Genomic DNA, 12,335 nt, shown 5'->3' on the forward strand with positions numbered 1-12,335 from the left:
TCTGAATCATGGCTTCTTAATCGATTTTCAGTAAGTAGAACCAGCTTAATTGATTATGAGATCAGTGATGAAGATCGATTTAAGAGGATAGAGGAAAACCTTTGATTAGAACTAGCTTAATTGATGATGAGATCAGCGATGAAGATCAATTTAAGAGAATAGAGGAAAACCTTTGAATGTCGGCTGATTTCTTCAGTGGAAGAATTGATTTCGCATCGATTAAGAGGATAGAGGAAAACCTTTGAATGTCGGCTGATTTCTTCAATGGAAGAATTGATTTCGCTGCTTAAAATAGTGCTCTGATACCATCTTGAATTTTTTCAGAGAAAAAGATTCAGGAAGAAAAACATTTCTTTATTCCTTATTCAGCTTCCTTAGCAGAACACTTACAATTTTATATTAGCTTCATTAACTATAGTTTACTTAATCATAGTTGTAGCTAACCATAGTTCAATAGCTAACCACAGTTCAACTAATAACTACAACAGTTCAACTAATAACAACAGCTAACTATAGCTAACAACTTACTTAACTACTAATCCAATAGATAGGGTTCCCGAACCTTTGTGGTAGCCGATAGTATGATGCCTGGTAGTGACCCTGGAGGCTCGAGTGGCTGATGAGTTTGGTATATGAATTGATACCCATTATTTTCCTGTCTGTAAGTTATGTCGGTGAAATGGATATGTATTCAATTTGCTGGATATGTGGGTTTGTTTGTATTTTGAAATGCTTATGTGTGTGCTGGTTTTAACCAATGTTTGGATATGTGCTATTATGTATCCAGTAAAAGAAAATTAGGTATCATGAGACATGAATAGCTATGCGAAACTTTTTATTTCTGTACTCCCTTGCGACGTAGTTTTCGGTGCCTGTACTAAGTGACATTTTTTTTTTTTTTTTGACGTTTCGCGACACTTTACTTGTATATATAGAGATGATATCTAATGGATGAATCCAATGATATTAAATTATAATCTTGACAAAGTTAGCATAAGATAGTGTAAACAAATCTAATATATAAATCATATTCAAAGAGAAAAACAAATGTGATATTAACTAATTCAAAGCAAATGGTAAAATTATGAAATCAAGGCAATGACTCAGTATCCTTGTGTTAGTATTTTTCACAAAGAGAGTTCATATAAAATATAAATAAACCATTATATTGGTCATAATACTATTATCTAATCCTGATTTATCGAAATCCAAATTTTTATTAGCATTGACCCTTATAATATTATCCCATAATAACAAGGGGTTATTTAACTTATTTTGTTTTGGGTTAATTTTATTTAATTATTTGCACCTAGCTTTAGAAGTACAAGGGGAATGATTTAGACCATCTATACACGTGGATTTCAACCTCAAAAACAATCAAATGACGTGAATTTTATGCAATCGATAGATAGATTTGTGGTTGTTCAAGTCATATCTTAGTGCATTGTGGCAATAAAAATCCTAAATTTAATTGATCATGTCACCACTTTTTCTCATAAAATATCGATCACTCTATTAATACATGTTTGTGCAAAAATTTGACCTAGGCAAACCATTTGTGTAACTAGGAGATTATGTTACAATACTTTATCACCTATGGTCAGACAAATCGTTTGCTTTTCCATTATAGATTTACTCTGCTTTTGCAGTACAGTCTGACAATCACCATGTATCGAGATAGAGTAATGAGGGTGAGAAAAAAATGTGAAGATTTGCTAAGAGATTTCTTAGCCAATCAGCCTCAAAATAAACCTTTTTGAAGCTATTAGCTTGAACTCCATGGTTGACCAAGCTATAATGGTTTGTTTGGAAGCAATCCAAGCACAATACCTCCACAAGGGTAAAAATATAGCCTTTAGTGGATTTGATATCATTTCAATGTGACATCTAGTTTGCATTAGTTAAACCCTCTACATTAGTGGAGTCTTGCTAGAGCAATTCTAATCAATGGTACCTTTCAAATACTTTGCAACTCTTTTTAGGGCAACCCAATGACCTTGATTGGACTTTGAGTACTCTATCAATCTACCCACCAAGTAAGCAATGTTAGCCTTGTACTATTCATAAAACATAAGGTACCAATGATTTTGGTATCTTGATTGATAACACTATGCTTACAATTTTTCTTTAAATAGTTACTTGCATCATAGGTGTAGAAACAAATTACACTCATAGAACACAACTTTCTTAAAAGTTTTCAACATATGGTTCTGTGATAACATGAGACCTTAATTGGTTTTAATAATTTTTATCCCAAGGATAAATTGGCTTCTCCTAAATCTTTCATTTCAAAAACTAGAAGCCAGAAACCTATTTTTTCAATTATAATATCCATGTTGTTACAAAAATAAGCATGTCAACAACATTAAATAGACGATCACATAAGTATTAGCGTCAAATAATTTATAATACATACATTTAATGAATCATTGATCAGAAAGCCATTTATAAGTAAACACTTGATCAACTTTTTTCATGCCACTTTTTTGGTACATATTTTAAATCATATAATGATTTAACAAGCTTACATACTTATGCTATTACTTGGGATAACAACACCTTCAAGTTGATCCAAATAGATCTTCATATAAGAAAAAAAGTCTTTACATCCATTGATGAAATAGAATTATTGATTGCTGCAAGAGAAAACAATACTCAATGGATGCAAATCTGGAAACTGGAGCATAATTATATCAAAATAGTCTATATCTTTCTTTTAGAAAAACATTAGCAACTAATCTTGCTTTATATTTCTCAATTGTTCCATCAGCATTTAATTTCTTTTAAACATCCATTTACACCCTATTTTTTTGGTTCCTGGAGGCAAGTCAACATATCCCAAGTATGATTACTCATATTGAGTATATCTCATTATTGATTGACTCTCTTAAAAATGGTGAATCACTAGAAGTCATAGCTTTCTCATAAGGCTGAGGATCTGAGTCAATAAGAAAGATAAAATCATCTCCTAACTAATAGTTCTTCTCATCCTTTTACTTCTTCTAGTTTCCACATTTGAACCGTCAAAAGGATTATACTGAGATTTTGTATAGGATTAAGATTGATCAATAGTTAATTTTATGGAAAAATATACTTAAAGAAATTGACATTCTAGTTCAATAACTATGTTAACTTTTAAAAAAAAGAAAAAAAAAATATCTACCAATCACTACAGGAAAAAGACCTTTCTTGAGTGTTTTAAAAGGGTAAGAAATATTTTCCTTGACGCTTTTTAACTGTCAAGGATTTGAGACAATACTGACTGTTTTAGCTAATCCTTGACTGTTATTAACTGTCAAGGATCGTGTAAAAATTAAGAGGTGCAATTTAATTCCTTGACTGTTATAGTCTTAATCCTTGACAATGTTAACTGTCAAGGATTAAGTTAAAAAAAAAAAAAAAAAAAAAAAAAAAAAAAAAAGAAGTCTGAAATTTGGCTCTAAGGCTTCCACCCTAAAATTGGCTAAGGAAAAATTTTCCGCCCAAACCAAAACACACAAGTCCTTCCTGTCATTGTTAACACTCCAAAACCCATTTTCCCCAAAATTCTATGAAGTAAAAAATAGGGCGAGAAAACCGTTGCCAAAAATCGAAGTGTTCTTCCACCCAAAGCTCTCCCACCCAAATCTCCTCTACTAAGATAATCAGAGCCGTAAACCCAAAATCTTCTGCACAAACGCCTAAGTTTCTTCCTCTAAATTGCCGAAATCTCTTCCCCTGAGTCACCAAAAAACTCTTCCCCTAAGTCGCCAAAATCTCTTCCATCGATTGTTTTTTGCAGTTCCATTAAGTCAAAGTGGTCTAGGGTTATAAAATATTAAAATAACCCATTTCTTCCGCCCACAATTCATGTGCCAAAAACCAATTTCTCGCCAAAAACCAAAAATTTTTCCTTCTTCCATCAAAATCTCTCTTTCTCACTCTTCCACTGATCAAAATCCCACTACTCAATTGATCTTTTAGCAATGCACGCTTGATTGATCTAGTCACGTGATCGAAATATAAGGAAAGAGAGAAAATAAAGGGATTACAATGATTGGAATTGTAACTCGATTTTCACGATTGGGCGCTAAGATTGCGCAAAGATTGTTGTTAATGTTATCGTTCCGTAATATCTGGGATCTGAAGTTATTTAGGAATCGATTGAATGATCATTCAGATTATCCGGACTAGCTGGCTGGGTCGATCTATGGCTCGACGAGCTTATGTTGGTCATATCAATCATAGATCACCGAGGTCATTCGGGTCGAGCTATATCCTGCGTCGGCCCGAGCTTGGTGGAAAAACCACACACACACACACACACATATAATATTTTTGTGTGTGTGTGTAATATTAAGATGATTAAGATTTCTTCCGAAGCTTTTTCAACTGTTAAATTATATTTTTTGTCTGAACATCGTTAAATCCAAATAGCCGGTAATAGTTTTCTATAAGTATTTATATTCTAAAGTTCCCAAAAAGGGGTTCATATGTATATAGATATGAATAAAGGGGTTAATGGTTCACTGATATATGCAGATGATCCTGGAGAGAAAGAAGTCAGCTAAAGGCAAAAGACCAGATATTTGGTCAGTGTCGAGACGCAACCACCGATGACAACCTAGACTCGTAGCCATCCTCATGTAACTGTTTAAGAATGATACAATATTGTCATGCTTTTGTATGAATTCACTATACCGACCAATTCTCAACAAAATGTTTTTTTATACAGCGCATCAGCCAAACGTGGAACAAAGCAAACCAACACGAGGCTTGGCTACAGAGACAATTGTCATAATCATTGGATGATGCAACTGGAGTTTTGGAGAACAATGCATTGGAGCGAAAATGAGGTTCTAGACAAAGAATATGTAAGTCTTGTAGGGCATGTTAATTTATAGCTCAATACAAGTAATATTGTTGTTAAACAATAATGTATTTTAATAACCATTTCAGGAGAATTACTGGACTTGAGTCAAACTCTTAAGGGACATAGGATACAGGATAGCATAAGTGCAAATGCCAATGCATGCAAAGGACAAGAACGAGCATGAGTGCAAATGCTGCTTTGTGCGGCGCAGACATCGAATCCCGTGGGAGAGAATGGTGCAAAAGCTGCGCCGCAAAAAGAAATTGGATGAAGTTCTGAAATCATTGGAAAATAAGGTACGGGTCTTCATGGGGCCTTATTGGATTTACAATCAATTGTTGCACAGATAGTCTGAATTCATTTACAGAAAAAGATTCAGGAAGAAAACATTTCTTTATTCCTTATTCAGCTTCCTTACAAGTACAGAACACTTACAATTTTATATAGCTCCATTAACTATGGTTAGCTATTAACTATGGTTTACTTAATATAGTTGTAGCTAACCATAGTTCAATAGCTAACCACAGTTCAATAATAAATACAGCAGTTCACAATAATAACAACAGCTAACTATAGCTAACAGCTTACTAATACTAATCCAATACCCCCCCAAGTTGGGGGGTGATGAATGTCAATCACTCCAACTTGGAAACAAGTGCCGATGAAGAGGACCAGAAACAACTTTAGTAAATATATCTGCAGGCTGCTCATGAGTAGGAACATGAGTAGGATGTATCAAACCTTCCTTGAGCTTGAACGAACAATGTGGCAGTCAGTATCAAGTGCTTCGTATGCTCAGACATTAGGTTGGAAGCAATGGTGATGGCAGATGATTATCACAGCAAAGAGATATAGCAACTAAATTGGAAGAGCAAGATCAGTTAAAAGTTGAGTAGCCAAACAATCTCACAAATTAGAGGCCATAGCACGATACTCTGCTTCAGAGGATGACGGGAAACAATAGCCTACCTCTTAGACTTCCAAGATAACAGAGATCACCCAAAAAAATGCAAAACCCAGTAATAGATTTGTGAATCATAAGACATGAAGCCCAATCTAAGTTACAAAATGCCTGAAGTTGAATAGAACCATGTGCGGAAAAAAATAAACCCAAACCAGGAGAACTCTGATATATCTAACAACTTTAAGGGCAGTATTAGGTGGGACTACTTAGGCTAATGCATAAATTGAATAAGAAGGTTCATTGAAAAGCTAAGGTCAGGCCTAGTCAAGACACAATAGAGAAGCTTACCAATTAATTTTTGATACACCGATTGGTCAGACAAAGTTGGATCCTCCTGACTAGGAAAATTATGATCATACTCCACAGTAGTAAATTTCATATTTGCATGGGTCAAGAGGGATCAAAGCTGGCTAGCAGTAGCCAGACCTGAGCAGCTATTAATTCCAAAACATACTTCCTTTGATAAGCAATACCTTTGGAAGACCTTGCAACTTCAAAGCTAAAAAATACGAAGAGCTCCAAATCTTTTAACTTAAAATGAGAATGGAGCAAGTCTTTAGTGGCTTGAATAAGAGAGCATCACTACCGTAACAACCAAATCATCACATAGATGAGTAGGATGACAATATGGCTTGATCCTTCTTAAAGGAAAAAAGATTGATCTGAAGGTAATTGTTGGAAACCTCTCATCAATAATGCAACAGTAAGTTTAGTATTCCAAGCCTGGAGGTTTGTTTCAAGCCATACAAAGACTTATTCAGCTTACAAACCAATGACTTATCATGTTGTTTAGGAAAGCCTTGGGGTAAAAGCAGTAAAATTCTCTTGGAGATCTCCTTGGAGGAAAGCATTATCTACACTAAATGATAAAATGGCCAATTCTCATAGGAAGCAATAACTAAACAAGTCTGACAGTGACTATCTTCACAACAGGAGAAAAGTGCTCCTCATAATCATCTAGCCTGTTGGGTAAACCCCTTGGCAACTAACCTTGCCTTGTATCTTTCTAAAGTGCCATCTGCCTTATATTTCAATTTATAAACCCATTTGCAACCGATTGGAACTTGCCAAGAGGCAGGGGAATTAAAGACCAAGTCCCATTTCTTTCCAAAGCTTGAATTTCCTGTTGCATAGCGCAACCCAATGGGGATTTTTGGATGCTTGGGTGAATGAGGTGCTCAATAAGTAGAGAAATACTAGACAAGCATTTTTATAGGTAGGAGAAAGATGAGTATAAGATATGTAATTTGAATAGGGTACTGAACGTAGAAATTAAGTTGGACTTGGGCAGGATTGGACATACAAAATCTGTAGTCCAGATTGGTGGTTTAGTGGGTTACCAGATCTTTAAGTGGAAGAATAGGGGGGTGATTGGTCAATGGTTAACGGAGATGAAGTAGTAGGAGGTAGTGCCCTAAATCTGTCCCTAAATTTGTTGTTCGTTTCTTGCAAATATTGTAATTATCAGGACAAGAATTGAATTAGGAAATGAATTATCTAAGTCATGTTCCTGAATGTGTCTAAGAAAAGCGGTTTATTGGATGGATCCCAAGTGAAGGAGAAAAATATGCTCACGAAAGATTACATCTCGATTAACACATATGGATTTAGTATGCAAATCATACAAAAATAATCTTTCTTTGTAGAAGAATAGCCAAGAAAAACATAAGAGTGGATGTAGAACTTATCATGGAGAACCAAATTGGTAGCATATGCAAAGCAACCAAAGACCTTAAATGATCTAACTTAGGTTTTGTGCCAAAGAATTTCAAAGGTGAAAGGCCATCTAAAACTCTAGTGGGCAACCTATTAATGATATAAATAGTAGCCTTGACTGCATAACCCCACAAGTAATTGGGAATGCTAAACTGAAATTTAAAAGCTCTAGCTATGTTAAGTATATGCCTATGTTTCTTTTACCACTCCATTTTGCTATGGAGTGTAGACACATGGAATTTGAGTTGATCCAAATCAGCTAGTGATCATGACATTGGTGTTAAAGAACTCCAATCCATTGTCGGTTCTAATGCACTTTGGTGTTTGATTGAAATGATTTGAACCATATGAATAAAGTCCTTCAATATTTGATAAACATCAGACTTATATTGCATAAGGAAAACTAAGTGGTCCTAGTGAAATCACAACTACAGTAAGAAAGAATCTGCATGTCCTGGGTAGGTGTCTTATAAGGCCCCCAAACATCTAAATGCAATAACTCAAAAGCATGTGAGGATTGTATCACTTAAAGCAAATGGTAGTCTAGTTTGCTTAGCTAAGGGGCAAACTCACAATGGAAATTATGTTGAACAGGTAAGTTATGATGCATTTTTCGAAGAATTGAAATTGGTACATGCCCTAATCTTTTGTGCCAAAGTGCAACATCTTAACATGCAATTCAGTGGATAAAGCTGAAGGCAAACAAGGAATTTTTATTAATGGATTAGTAGGTACAATTGGAGTCTACCAATAGACCTTTTTATTTCTAAATCAGAAGAAGGAAACTTTATTTGTGAATTAGGAACAAAATGATATAACCCTTGGCATTGCTTACCAAATCCCTTTCAGTTTGCCACTCAAAGATCCTGGATAACACAAAAATCAGGGTAAAATGTAATGGAACAATGGCTAATGAAGTTAATTTGGATACTGACATTAGGTTTTACTTGAAATCTGGCAAGTATAAGACCTTATCAAGACACAATTATCTTGCAATTTCATAGAACCAACATGCCTAATTGGGGTTGTGTGCATTTGGGAGACCTACAATAGTTTGCTATGGGTGATTGGCTAGCAAAGTAGATTCAAGGTTTTGGAAATTATGGGTCATATGGTATGTAGCTCCTGAATCTAGAATCCAATCTTCACTATCACAATAGAGTATAGAGAGACAGTTTTACCTGCCAAGTTTACAGATGGTTGAGATGTTTTCTTTCCCCAGCAACTGCAGCAACTGCCAACTGAGCATATGTTTGTGCGTTAACACATTTCCAAGATTGGTTCCCCCTTTCATATTGTCAAGAGCAAATTCAGAGTTACCAATTATGTCTGTGATACTGATTCTGACCTGATTGAGCATGATTAGCCTTAGCCTTCGTCCTTGACTCTTTCTCCAGTGTCATTCTCTTCTTTTCGTTTAATCAACACATTGGCAAATGAAATCTCAAGTCAATACTTCCCTTAATTAGTCAAAAAAGTATCTTTTTGTCTCTTCTTAAATTGTCTTACATGTGGGTCCAAAGTTTGAAATCCACGCATAACCAATATCAAATTTATTTGTAAATCTTATTCACCAATAACTCCTATAACCTCCTTCTCTGTTTTCCCAATTATTAATACACAAATGTAGGAGCTTTTGTAACCATTTCTCTGTCTTTTCATTTCTCTCATTTTGTCTCTAAAAATGGATGAAGATCACACAATGGTTAACTTCAAAGTTGAATCATGCCATTCCCAGCAGCTTCAAGATAGGGCTAAAATGTGGCACAAAGAGCGAGCCTTACCTCCCAAGAGAGGACTAATCAAGCGTGCAATTTTCTCATGTTTTTGTCACATGATGAAGAATGGTGTTCAAAAATATTTGTGTTGTAAGTAGCTTTTATGATCATTTTTGTTGTTGCCCGCAGGAGCTAAAAATATTTGCATCTATAACTAATGAACTGAAGAAAGAGTAAAGGATTTTTATCCCATTAACATTTTTTGTTTACAAATCTTTGTGTAATTGTGCACTCTAGAAGATCGATTTTCCCTCGTAATCAATTATCCAAATTATTGTTGATTAACTAAAGTGAATCCGTGTCATTTATAAATTATTATAATATATCATTGCTTGCCATTTTGACAAAACTTTTATATACTTGTTATAAAAAGAGTATGCTATTTCATAATGAAGATTTGTTTTCGGTGAGAGAGATGTTTCTTTAAACAAAAATTACAACTTATTAGAAAAAACTGTATAAAAGTAAAAAACAAATGACAGTGAAAAATTGTATTACAATAACTATTTATTATATTTTCCCTTAATAGTTATAATAATAATAGATCAAACTCAAAATGAATGAAAACTGGACAGCCATTGGGCCAGTTCACTGAAAGCCCTATATTAGAGATAATTAATCACATTTGTTGAATTTTTATCCTTATATATCAAAAACTTTCTTGTCCATGGTTGGTGATGTCTGGCCAAATTAAACCAAATTAAGGCTTTGCTTCAGTGTACTAGAAAATAAGCAATGCTTCATGGAAATTTCCAAAGCCCATGGAGGATACTTTTGGGGATCTTTTCAAGAATGGTTATTACTTGTAAAATCCGATTCTTCACCGATTTTTTATAGAACCCAGATCTCGTTGTTGAATCCATTCTCTGGAATCGAATTTAATCTGCCTCGGCTAGTGTTCTCCCAGCATCCTTGTGAAGAAAAGTGTTTTTATTTGGTATGAATTGGTCGAGTTGGCGTTATGGGTTCCAGGACTTGTAGGTTGGTTTGAATTTCAAATAGAGGGCGATCCCTTTGTTGATTTGATCTCTTTTGATGGTTGTTTTTATTTCTTGACGAGGGAATATAACATCAGTATTATGGATATTGCTTATGCTTCTGCAACAATAAAGGAAAAAATTTGGATGCTGGGTCATTGTTTTGAAGAACTTGCTTTTATAAAATAGAAATGTCTCCTCATATACAGAGGCATAAAGATTCTAGGAGATTATGGTTTATTTGTGAGTTTAAATTGTTCAAGGTCATATTCTGCTAGGACTACTTACTGGCCATGTGCATGTGGGAGCCCATTAGACTCATTTTTTCTTGGCAAAACTTTAGAGAGTAAATACAAACTACCCTCTACTCACCTTCCTTTTCAATGTGGGACTCTTAACAATTTTGGAATACTCTTATTCCTTAGTTTTTTGCAGTCCCTCACATATTTCAAAAATGCAATTATAACTAGAGATAAAAGAGTTCATTGTATATGAAATTGGTAGCCTCATGGTTATGAACACACCACTGGATTATTGACCGTGTCCTACGAGAACTTGGTGAAACTTACAACTTCTATGAAACAATATTATTTGATTCTGAGTTAGAGGACTAGTAATTCACAAGGAAATCTATAACAAAACTTTTTTTTTTTTGGGTTTGACACCTTAATTGTCCTGTGCCTACCTAGAATTCATGAGTACTTTAGAGATGCTTATCTTAGTTCTCATAGGTACTGACCCAATTCCACCCTCACATGTAGTTTTAATACACCAGTATACACAACTGGGCAATGGAGTTTATTAAGAGTAAAATTATGCAATCTTACTATAGTATTAGTGTTATCTTGTCCCAGGGATGACTTTTGAATAAAAATCAATAGTACTACCAAGATAACAAGTGACTTATTTTTACCCTTATGAACCTACTTTATGGGATCTCCAATCACATAGGTTGGTAGGTTGGGTTGCCATCACTTTTGTATTATACTCTAGGCATAAGTCCCACCCCTTCAACATTTGAACTGTAAACCTCCTATTGTAGTAGTTTAGTCAGAGGATCAGCTAAATTTAAATCTGTCAAATAAAATCTAGGCTCACTACCCTGGATTCTAGTAACTACTTTATCACACTATGTCTCAGACAAATACGTTTGCTTTTCCCATTATAGATTTTACTCTGCTTTTGCAGTTACAGTTTGACAATCACAATGTATCGAGATAGAGTAATGAGGGTGAGAAAAAATGTGAAGATTTGCTAAGAGATTTCTTAGCCAATCAGCCTCAAAATAAACCTTTTTTGAAGCTATTAGCTTGAACTCCATGGTTGACCAAGCTATAATGGTTTGTTTGGAAGCAATCCAAGCACAATACCTCCACCAAGGGTAAAAATATAGCCTTTAGTGGATTTGATATCATTTCAATGTGACATCTAGTTTGCATTAGTTAAACCTTCTAACATTAGTGGAGTCTTGCTAGAGCAATTCATAACCAATGGTACCTTTCAAATACTTTGCAACTCTTTTTAGGGCAACACAATGACCTTGATTTGGACTTTGAGTACATCTATTCAATCTACCCACCAAGTAAGCAATGTTAGACCTTGTACTATTCATTAAATACATAAGGCTACCAATGATTTTGGTATCTTTGATTGATTAACACTATGCTTACAATTTTTCTTTAAATAGTTACTTGCATCATAGGTGTAGAAACAAATTTACACTCATAGAACACAAACTTTCTTAGAAAGTTTTCAACATAGTGTTCTTGTGATAACATGAGACCTTAATTGGTTTTAATAATTTTTATCCCAAGGATAACATTGGCTTCTCCTAAATCTTTCATTTCAAAACTAGAAGCCAGAAACAATTATCATATCCATGCTTGTTACAAAAATAAGCATGTCATCAACATATAAGCAGACGATCACATAAGTATTAGTGTCAAATAATTTATAATACATACATTTAATTGGATCATTGATCAAAAAGCCATTTAATAAGAACACTTGATCAACTTTTTTCATGCCACTTTTTTGGTAAATATTTT

This window comes from Pistacia vera, unplaced genomic scaffold (genome assembly GCF_008641045.1).
Source record: "Pistacia vera cultivar Batoury unplaced genomic scaffold, PisVer_v2 Contig370, whole genome shotgun sequence".
In the NCBI taxonomy this organism is placed as follows: domain Eukaryota; kingdom Viridiplantae; phylum Streptophyta; class Magnoliopsida; order Sapindales; family Anacardiaceae; genus Pistacia; species Pistacia vera.